This window comes from Dipodomys merriami, unplaced genomic scaffold (genome assembly GCF_024711535.1).
Source record: "Dipodomys merriami isolate MVZ:Mamm:240054 unplaced genomic scaffold, mDipMer1.0.p SCAF_11, whole genome shotgun sequence".
NCBI lineage: Eukaryota > Metazoa > Chordata > Mammalia > Rodentia > Heteromyidae > Dipodomys > Dipodomys merriami.
In genome coordinates, this window is record NW_027202382.1 from 22,647,230 (window position 1) to 22,657,926 (window position 10,697).

The following is a 10,697-nucleotide window of genomic DNA, read 5'->3' on the forward strand; positions in this document are numbered from 1 at the left end:
ACTTCCCCTCTTGAGTAAAATGTTCATAAAAGTTTTCAGTTCTTTGTTATATTGACTCATAGAAACCATAATGCTTCAAAAGAGGCCAGCATAGGAAGGCACCATTTTCTTTCTACTTGTTATCTCAGAGACTAGTAAGCTCCTCCCACAGGAATACAAAGCATAGTCTAGTATTTATACCTGAGCAGGAAACTACATCTCAGAGGACATCATTAAAAAGTTTACTGACCTACTTCTATCTGTTATCATGGTACAAATAAGTTACACAGAGCTGGGATCCCATGTGCCTGTTAGTCTAAAACCAAGCTTGTTAAGGTGAACTTGTTAACTTTTTAACAACACTTTTCCTTACACAAGTTTTCTGGAGGGAATCTGAAGAGGATCCTAAGAGATTGATTTCTCCTCTTTAGTTATAGCTTACCAGAAAAACAATATATGATCGCATCAAGTGGAAAATTCTAAAACGTAGACACCAATTCCCTGAAAAGACAGTTTTCCATGTCCCGCCATCAACACACAATTCAGAAATGCTTATGTCCTGAATTTTAATTTGTTGCAAGTAATCCTCCTGGTAGGAACTTTCCCTGGCTTACCCTCAAAAGAATTTAAATTGCCTTCATGTGTTATTGGCTGGTTCTCTGGAAGGTAATTCTGGAACCCCAAATGTAGACAAACATAATATTGAGGCCCTAAGAAATTATAGACATTTCATACTTTTTTCTGAGATTGAATTAGAAACTTTGAGCCCGAGAGAATATTTTCAGTAATATCATCTATGAGTTTTACTGAGCAGTAAATTACAGGTTAAGTAGGAAATTTGAATAAAATAATTACAGCACATTGCTTGCTACCTCATGCTTAGTTATAGTTCCTCAGTTTATCCTGGCAATTACTACAAAAAATTAAGAATATTTCTTTTAGTTCATAGAGCTGTGAAGGAAGATCAGTCTCAGCACAAGTAAAGAAAAACTTCTTTGGGCTAGAGATACAAAAATTACTTCCTATTACACTTTCTTGTATTGTGAATATTCTTTCTCAAATTACAAATAAGTTTTTATATGCATTAGCCTAATACATTTATTATTTTGATTATGAGGCTTTCATCATTTTGGGCGATAGGTTTTTCTATTATATCTTAGGCCATCAAAGATGTGGTCTAAAATACATATGTATACTGTCTGCATTTCAAATTTGATTACTCTAAACTCAAGTTCAATATTCTTTTCCAATTTCACATCTGCCTCTTCAAGAGAATTTACTTTGCCTATTTTCCCCTCCCACTAGCAGAAAGAATAAGCATTGTATTCCTCTGACTGATGCTATTACCTAGAAACATCTTGTAAAATATGTGCTTTATCTCTCCTTTTCTCCAGTGTTCAACTAGAACTCTGTAACTGAATCAGAAAAATATTAATTTTCTGTCTCAAATGTGTGGAGCTATAATGTAACTGTCTGACTATAACCATGACATCAATATTGGAAAAAATTAATAGCTGCAATATCAAATCACTTGCATGGTTATATTGATTCAAATTATATAAGACAAAACTTATTGTTCTATCTAAATGCGAATGTAATTCATATTACACACAAGTTTCTATTAATATGAATAAACATAAACCACTTCTTCCATGAATACTTTCTGGATGTTCCTTGAACCAGGTTTATTGTGATCAATTCCTCTTTAATGTTGATATTTTTTGCCCAAGAATATGATTTTGTGTCTGTCTAATTGTAACTAATTATGATCCAAGAAAGAACCAAATGTTTAATTTCCCAGTCTCTACATAAACTTATATGTAATAAGAAATGAACTTGAGGGGCTGGGAAGGTGGCTCAGTGGTAGAGCGCTTGCCTTGCATGCCTGAGGCCCTGGGTTCGATTCCTCAGCCCCACATAAGCAAAAAGAAAAAAAAGCCGGAAGTGGCACTATGGCTCAAGTGGTAGAGCACTAGCCTTGAGCTGAAGAGCTGAGGGACAGCGCCCAGGCCCAGAGTTCAGGTCCATGACTGGACCCCCCCAAAAAAAAAAAAAAGAAATGAACTAGAGCCAGACTAAATGAACCTGTGTAATCTCAAATATATAAGCAAAAGAAGCTAGAGACTTTATCCAATTTTACAGAGCTCAGAAAAAGGGCAGCACAGTTATTTTAGCTCATATACATTTGATTAAAATGGGGTTATATGGGAATTCGATTGCAAGAAACCAACCACATTTGAGAGGTTGAATTGGGAGTCTTTATTACAAAGCCACGTGACTGCAGGTGGACTCCTGTCTCAAAGACCTACAGCCCAGAATGTAACTTGCCTAAAGATTTTAAAGACAAAAACCACGTTTGGGGTTGATACCAAGCCTTAACAGAAGCAGAAGCAGATATCATAGGGTAATACTCAAGGGCAAGCCAAGAAAACCATATGGGGAAATATTCAGTGGTGAGCAAATGAGATCATTAAATCAAGGAGGAGCATTCTCCATAGCACAGCTTTCATGGGGCTAAGCAACATGACATCTGCAATGCAAAGTACAGTCTATCTCACCTTTAGGCTTTTCTGAGCTTAGTGAAAAGCTTTCTCCTCTCACAAGGCACCAGGATGGCTGTAAGAAGACAATGTTCCCTGGACCCAGTATCCACAGTTCAGTGGTTTATACTGTCCAATATACGTCCCCCACAGCCAAACAACAGACATAAAAATAAATGTACACTATCTGAAATAGAGAGCAGCGACTGAGTGAACTTATTACTTCTCCAATAGAAATTTGAATAGCAAAGAGTCAGGAAATATAAGAAAAATAATATATTAAAAATACTTTCCTTATAAGGAAATTTCTCATTATTTCTCTTAAAATTAATTATCAAATCAAAAGACAGATTGGCTGATTGGATTAGATCATGCAGACCAACAATCAACAATGAAACATGAGTTAAATTACACCCTATTCAATGAGCTTAATAGATATTTTCAGAATATTTAACATAACAGTGGCAGAATACACTTCCTTTACATCAACACATAGAAGTTTTTCAAAAATAGAAAATAACTTTTACAGGGCAAGGCCGGGCGGGGTGGGGGGGAGAAGATGGGAAGGGATGGGAAGGGGAAACAAAGGAAGAGGCAGCAATGCTTGATAAGAAATGCACTCATTACCTTGCTCATGTAATTGCAACCCCTCTGTACGGTATTCTCACAATAAAAAAGAGGGAAAAATGCAGAAAAATAACTTTTACATAATAAGCAGGTCTTCATGAATATAAAAGGTTGAAATAACTTTCCTTTTGGCCATAAAATTAATAACAAAACTAGAAAGCAATAGCAAGATGAGCTATAGAAACTACATAAACACACAGAGTTTTTCAAAAAGCAGTTTTGAACTAATGATAGATCATTGAATTAATTAGAGAAAAATTTCCGTAAAAATAAAAATGGAACATGACATCCAACAACCTGTGAAATATAGTGAAAACAGTTCTAAAAAGAAAGGCCATAGTTAAGAGTGCCTACCTTTAAAACAAAGAGGTCTCAACTAAATAACCTTTACTGTTTGCTTGATTTGAACCCTTAGGAGATCAACAATAACTAACAAGATTATAGCTGAAACAAAGTGTCTCAACAAATAAAAGCATGGGACTAAATGGATAGATTCACAACTTAATTTTACCAGACTTAAAAAAAAATTTTACCAGACTTTTCAAAATTTAATACCAATACTTCACTATTCTACAAAGCAAGTATTAGTCTGATATCAAAGCTTGATAAAGGCATGACAAATAAGGAAAACTATAGACAAATCTGTCTTGAACATAGACCCAAAACTCCTCAACAAAATATTTATAAATTATACCCAACAAGACATTAAATGATCCTCTACCATGATCATGTACATTTTCTTCTAAGGTTATAACATAGTCCCACATACACAAATCAACAATTGTGATCCTGTACACAACAGAATTAAGGACAAAACCATGTATAGAAAAGGCATTTCACAAAATTCAGTGTCCTTGTATGATAAAATCTCTGAATCAATTAAGTGTAGAACAATCATACTTCAACCCAATAAAGGCTATCTATACTGAATAGAGAAAAACTGAAGATATTTCGTTTAAAAAAAAGTGCCCTCTCTACTCAATAAATACAGTGCTTAAAATTTTAGTCAGATTCAAAAGGCAAGAGATAGAAATAAGTGGATATAAACATCCCACTGAAAGGCTATAATAACTGATCAACAAATTCAGCAAAGAAGCAGAATAAAAAATCAATAACAAAATATGGCTAACTTTTATACAGAAGGCTAATATGTAGAAAGAAAGCAGAAAACCAACTGATAAAGGCTACCCAAACAAGTACCTTCAAATAAACCTGACTCTAAGATGAAAATGATAAAACACAAAAAGAGAGATTGATGAAGACAATGGAAGATGGAAAGACTTACCATGTTCATGGATAGGGAGAATTAATCATCTCAAAATGATTAAAACACTAAGTGCAAGTTCCATCAACATTTCAGTAACATTCACCACAATATTAGAAACACATGATTCTAAACTCTATTTAGAAGCACAAAAGACTCCAAATAGCCAAAAAGAATTTCAATCAAAAAAAGTTAAATAAAAGAAGCAGCAATGCTAGAGGCATCATAAAATCCAATCACAAATTATTCTACAGAGACACTATTACAAAAACGGAATGGCAGTGGAATAAACATAGAGATATGTAGGGCAGTGTTACAGAATAGTGGATGTAGGTATAAACCCATGCATTTGAAGGTATCTGATTCTCAACAAAGTAGCCAAACATACAACAGAGAAAGAACCTCTACCACAAATTGTGCTTGGAAAACTGGATATCCACCCACAAAAAGATTAAACTAGATCCCAGTCTCTTACTGTGTGCAGACATCAACTCAATTACCAAAGACATTAATGTAATGCCTGAAATTTTGAAACTACCAGGGGAAAACCCTTCAAGGTATTGGCACAGGCTAAGATATTAAGAATTGGACACCAGTGGCTCTAGAAATAAAAGCAAACATTATTAAAGCAATTACATCATACTGAAAACCTTTATTACAACAGTGGAATCAACTTAGTAAAGAGACAATATACAGAAAGTGAGAGAATCTTTGAAGAAGGGAAGGAAGGAAGGAAGGAAGGAAGGAAGGAAGGAAGGAAGGAAGGAAGGAAGGAAGGAAGGAAGGAAGGAAGGAAGGAAGGAAGGAAAGAAGGAAGGAAGGAAGGAAGGAAGGAAAGAAATATTTTAATAAGATTTTTACTGGGAAAATACTGTACAGAGGGGTTACAATTACATGAGGGAAGTAATGAGTACATTTCTTTTTTTCTTTTTTTGAGGGAGGTGGGGCAGGTCTGGTCGTGGGGCCTAAACTCAGCATGGGCGCTGTCCCTCAGCTCTTCAGCTCAAGGCTAGTGCTCTACCACTTGAGCTACATTGCCACTTTCAGCTTTTTTTTTTCCTGCTTATGTGGTGCTGAGGAATCAGAACCCAGAGCCTCAAGCATGCCAGGCAAGCGCTCTACCACTTAGCCACCTTCCCAGCCCAAAATATACAATGAGTACATTTCTTTTTTTTTTAATTATTTTATTTTATTTTTATTGTGAAAATACTGTACAGAGGGGTTACAATTACATGGGCAAGAGAATGAGTACATTTCTTATCAAGCATTGTAGCCTCCTCCTTTGTTTCCCCACATCCTCCCCCCACCCCCCCCCCCCCGACCCCACACCCAATCCTCCCCTCCACCCCGCACCAAAGTTGTAAAGTTCGTTTTCAACATAGCGACTTGTACATCTCATTGTTGCAATGGGTCCATCTGTATCCCTATTTAAACGATTTGTTTTTCCCCTTCCCCTCCACAAATTATACTGACATCAAATACAGTGAAAGCAGGGGTTATACTGTGGGGGAGGGACATAAAATGAAAATACTGTACAGAGGGGTTACAATTACATGGGCAAGATATTGAGTACATTTCTTATCAAGCATTGTTGCCTCCTTCTTTGTTTATCTCCTACCATCCTTATCCTCCCATCTCCACAACCAACTCCCCCCTCCCTCCCACCTAAATTGTAAAGTTCATTTTTCAACATAGCATTTTGTACATCTCATTGTCGCAATGGCTCAAATTGTATCCCATTTAAACAATTTGGTTTTTTCCCTTCCCCTCCCCCAAATTATACGAACATCAAATACAGTGAAAACAGGGGTTATACTGTGGGGAAGGGACATACAAAGCAACAAAAAAATCACGTGGTACCTTATAGATACATTAGAAGCAATAGCAAGAAAGAAATAACCACTTGTGTCCTTATCTTGGGGTTCATTTCACTTAATATCATCTTATCTGACCATTTCTGCTTATCTCAGACATATACTAGTTATTGCAAATAAGGGGAACCATGGGACCTATGTTTCTTTGGGCCTGGCTTACTTCATTTAATATAATTTTTTCCAAGTCTTTCCATTTCCTAACAAATGGGGCAATGTCATTCTTTCTGATGGAGGCATAGAATTCCATTGTGCATATATACCACATTTTCTTGATCCATTCATCTACTGAGGGGCATCTGGGTTGGTTCCATAGCTTAGCTATTGGTAAAGAATGCTACAATAAACATAGTTGTGCTGGTAGCTTTAGTATGGTCTTGTTTGTCATCATTTGGGTAAATGCCCAAAAGTGGGATTGCTGGGTCATAGGGGAGCTCTATGTGAAGTCTTTTGAGGAACCTCCATACTACTTTCCAAAGTGGTTGAACATGTTTACAATCCCACCAACAACACAGTAGGGTTCCCTTCTGTCCACATCCCCTCCAGCATCTGTTGCTATTATAGCCATTCTAACTGGGGTGAAGTGGTATCTCAATGTTGTTTTGATTTGCATTTCTTTTATGGCTAGGGAGGTTGAGCACTTCTTCGTGTGTCTATTGGCCATTCTTATTTCCTCTTCAGAGAAGTTTCTCTTTAAGTCTGTAGCCCACTTATTTGTTGGGCAGTTTTTTCCTTGAGGATTTGTTGTTGGAGGATTTAATTTTTTGAGATCCAGGTATATTTTAGATATGAGACCCTTGTCCATTGTATGGCTAGTGAAAATCTTCTCCCAATTTGTAGGCTTTCTATTGATCTTGCTAGCTATGTCCTTTGCCATGCAGAAGCTCTGCAATTTCATGCAATCCCATTTGTCCAACCTTTCTTTGATTTGTTGTGTTTCTGGGTCTCTATTCAGAAAATTTCGGCCTGAGCCAAGGAGACCTAGGGTTTCTCCTATTCCATCCTGTAATGTTTTCAGGGTGTCTGCTTTGACTCCGAGGTCTTTGATCCATTTGGAGTTGATTTTGGTGCAGGGTAATATATAAGGATCTAGCTTTAGTTTTCTACAAGTGATTAACCAATTTCGCCAGCACCATTTACTGAAGAGGCTGTCTTTCTTCCATTCTATTTTTTAGCTCCCTTATCAAAGATTAGGTGGCTGTAGGTCTGTAGGTTCATTTCTGGGTTTTCATTTCTATTCCATTGGTCCTGAGGTCTCTTCTTGTGCCAGTACCAAGCTGTCTTGATTACTATGGCTTTGTAGCAGAGTTTGAAATTTGGTATTGATATTCCTCCATCACTGTTCTTTCTGTTAAGGATTGTAAATTTTTTAATATACTTTTTATTGTAAAGATACTGTACAGAGGGGTTATAGTTGTATGGAATCTTCTAGTTGAAAATCTCTCTATTAAAAATAATTCTTCAATGTGCCATGGAAGTCTATTTTCATCATTCACTACATCAAAGAGAAAGACTGTGGACTTTGGGAGCTTGGTGTGATGAATTTAAAATACCAAGAATTTATTATCTACTTGTTTTGATTTCACTAAACTATTTCCACACTGTGATTATAAAATGATCTGACTTTTTTCACTTATTTCATAAAGGTTATTCTCCTCCATAAATGTTTTACTACTTCCTTCACATCCTTATTCCTATAGATCATAGGATTTATCATGGGAGTCTTCACTCCATAGAATATAGATATAAGCTCATCTGTAGCATCCATGTCATCTGAATTAGACTTGGGCTTCATGTACATGAAGAGGATAGTCCCATAAAATATTATTACCGCAGTGAGGTGAGCTGAGCAGGTCCCAGAAGGCCTTGCTCCTCCCCCTCAGAGGACTGAACCTTCAGGATGCTGGAAATGATCAATGTATAAGAGATCATGATTAATAACAATGGTGTCAGTATGAGAAATGTCATGGCCACAAGTGTGATGAACATATTGCCTGAGACATCAACACAGGCCAATTTCATGTCAGCCAGAATTTCACAGAGGAAATGATTGACAACATTCCTGCAGAAAGGCAGTTGGACCACACCTGCAATTTGCACTGCAGAGTTGACAGCCCCTGCCAGCCAGGACCCAGCTGCATGGACACATAGGAATCCTTGCTCATGATGATGGGGTGTCGCAAAGGGTAGCAGATGGCCACGTAGTGATCCAAGGCCATCATGCCCAACAGCACACATTCTGTTGTCCCCATGGCCAAGCTAAGGAACATCTGCATGGCACAGCCTAACGAGATAGTCTTTTTCTCTAAGAGCAAGCTCCCCAGTATGAAATGAATGGAAGAAGTAGTAAAACAGATGTCCAAGAATGAGAGGTTCCCCAGAAAGAAGTACATAGGAGTGTGAAGGAGAGAGTCCAAAATGCTGATAATAATAAGAGTGCCATTACCCAGAAGGATGACTACAAACATTGCTAAGAACAGCACAAAAAAGTGTAGCTCAAGCTTTGGGTAACCATACAGTCTCTTGAGAAAAAAATTCTTCCGGAATGGTTTTGTTTTTCCATTCCATCTTACTGCCTCTGTTTTACCTGTAAGAAAGAGCATGGATTTTACTAGGATTGCTTTCAAAGGTATACCAATGCAGAAGTGCCAGACTTTTATAGGTTAAAAAAGAAACTAAAAAACTTCCTTAAAAAAGAAACTAAAAAACTGAAAGCCAAAAAAGGGGAAATAAGAAAGAAAAAGAAAGTACAGACGGACAACAGGAGACTCGGTTACCAATGCATCCAGCGTTCTGAGCTGGTGTATAGTCCACTTCAGATGGCTGCCCCAGTGAGTAACAGGAATGGCTGAAGAATTGCTGATGGGCTGCATCTGTTTACAGCTCAGCTGTTCTCAGTGGATTGGAACTTAAAGGCTAAACCTCAGTTTCCTCCATCATACACAAATCAAGAGTCAGCTACTTCCCAGTTGTAGCTTATTATATCATATATGAACTAGGATATTTATAGTGATGTGCAATGACTTCTAAGATATTTATTAAGCAGTAGTGACCTACAGTGAAGTATGTATGCCTTACTGGAGAAATACCCTTACTAATACCTTCCCACTTCACTCTTACCTTGGTCACATGTTTTGATGTAACCAGTGTCCTCTTTACGTCATTTAAACTCACCATAATTCTAGGAGTCTATTATCATCCACATTTTATACATGAGTCAATTAAAACAAAGCTCTTACCTAAACTAGGCCAATACCAAATACCATTGAGCAAAGCTAAGATTCAAATCAAGGTCATTCTTGAAGATTCCTAAGCCTTTTTTCCCCATATACATAAAAATACATATAAAGTAGAATTAGGACTAAAAATGAGAATTACATTATCTATAACTGAGCAATTTTAAATCACTTTTATTGGCTATAAATCACCACAACAAAAAAAATGCTACCATCATTCCTTGCAATTATACTATTGTATTTATTGCTTTTCCACCCAGTAGAATTGGAGCAGGTTCTTTTCCTGTTTGCTTCCATGATTCCAACAGCTAGAACAATGCAGACACAGAGACTGATGCTCAAACCCATTGACTTGAATAAATTAATAAAACCAAAAGGTGAAAGCCTTTTTCTGTTCAAACCTCTACTTATTTCCCCCAATTCAGTCTGAATAGAAAATCTGTGAGGTAATTACTACTATTATTAGCTGCATTGTCCCTATTATATGTAGGGGAAAATTAAGGCACATAAAAATAAGACAATTTGTTTAAAGTGAAAGTCACAAAACTAAGGAAAAAAATGCCACAGTTACACTTAAACCTTAGCAAGATGTCTGCAGAATTCAAGCTCTTAGCAGCCAATTGCAAAGATGGTCAGGAAGTATCAGGCAAAAAATCAGTTGCTTACAAGAGACAAGTTCAATAGAAATGCTTTGTACTATGCTAGGAAATCAGTGTGTTTTTCTGGCAACGTTTAGTCATTAACTTGAACAAAATCCTTACAATTCTTGTTACTTACCATATATGTCAGGTTATTTTCTTTATTTTGACTTACAGAGAGTTTTCAATATAGCTTTTGTCTTTTAAATATAAAGCATATTTAGTCAGGTATGGTGGCATATACCTATAATTTCGGTACTCTAAAAGCTGAAGATCACAAGTTTGAAGCCAGCCTGAACTACATAGTGAAACTTTGTCTCAAAGCCATCAAACAACAACTAGAATAGATTTGTGGCAGACTTATCCTTTCTACTTTTATATGTGCATGTTTATTGTTTTTGTTGTATTGAGACAGGACCTCACAATGTAGGCTACATTGGTCTTCAACTCAAAATCCTACTTCTGCATGCTTTATGAAGGGATTATAGATGTGCCAGCACACTTCGTTTAACTTAAGTTTCTGCCTTTTTAAGTATCTTTAA

The 10,697-nt window shown here is 36.7% G+C and overlaps 1 pseudogene; it reads right to left on the minus strand.

Moving 5' to 3' along the window:
• Positions 1 to 7,914: 7,914 nt before the first annotated feature.
• On the minus strand, positions 7,915 to 8,849 carry LOC138816249 (olfactory receptor 13C2-like; annotated as a pseudogene).
• Positions 8,850 to 10,697: the final 1,848 nt, after the last annotated feature.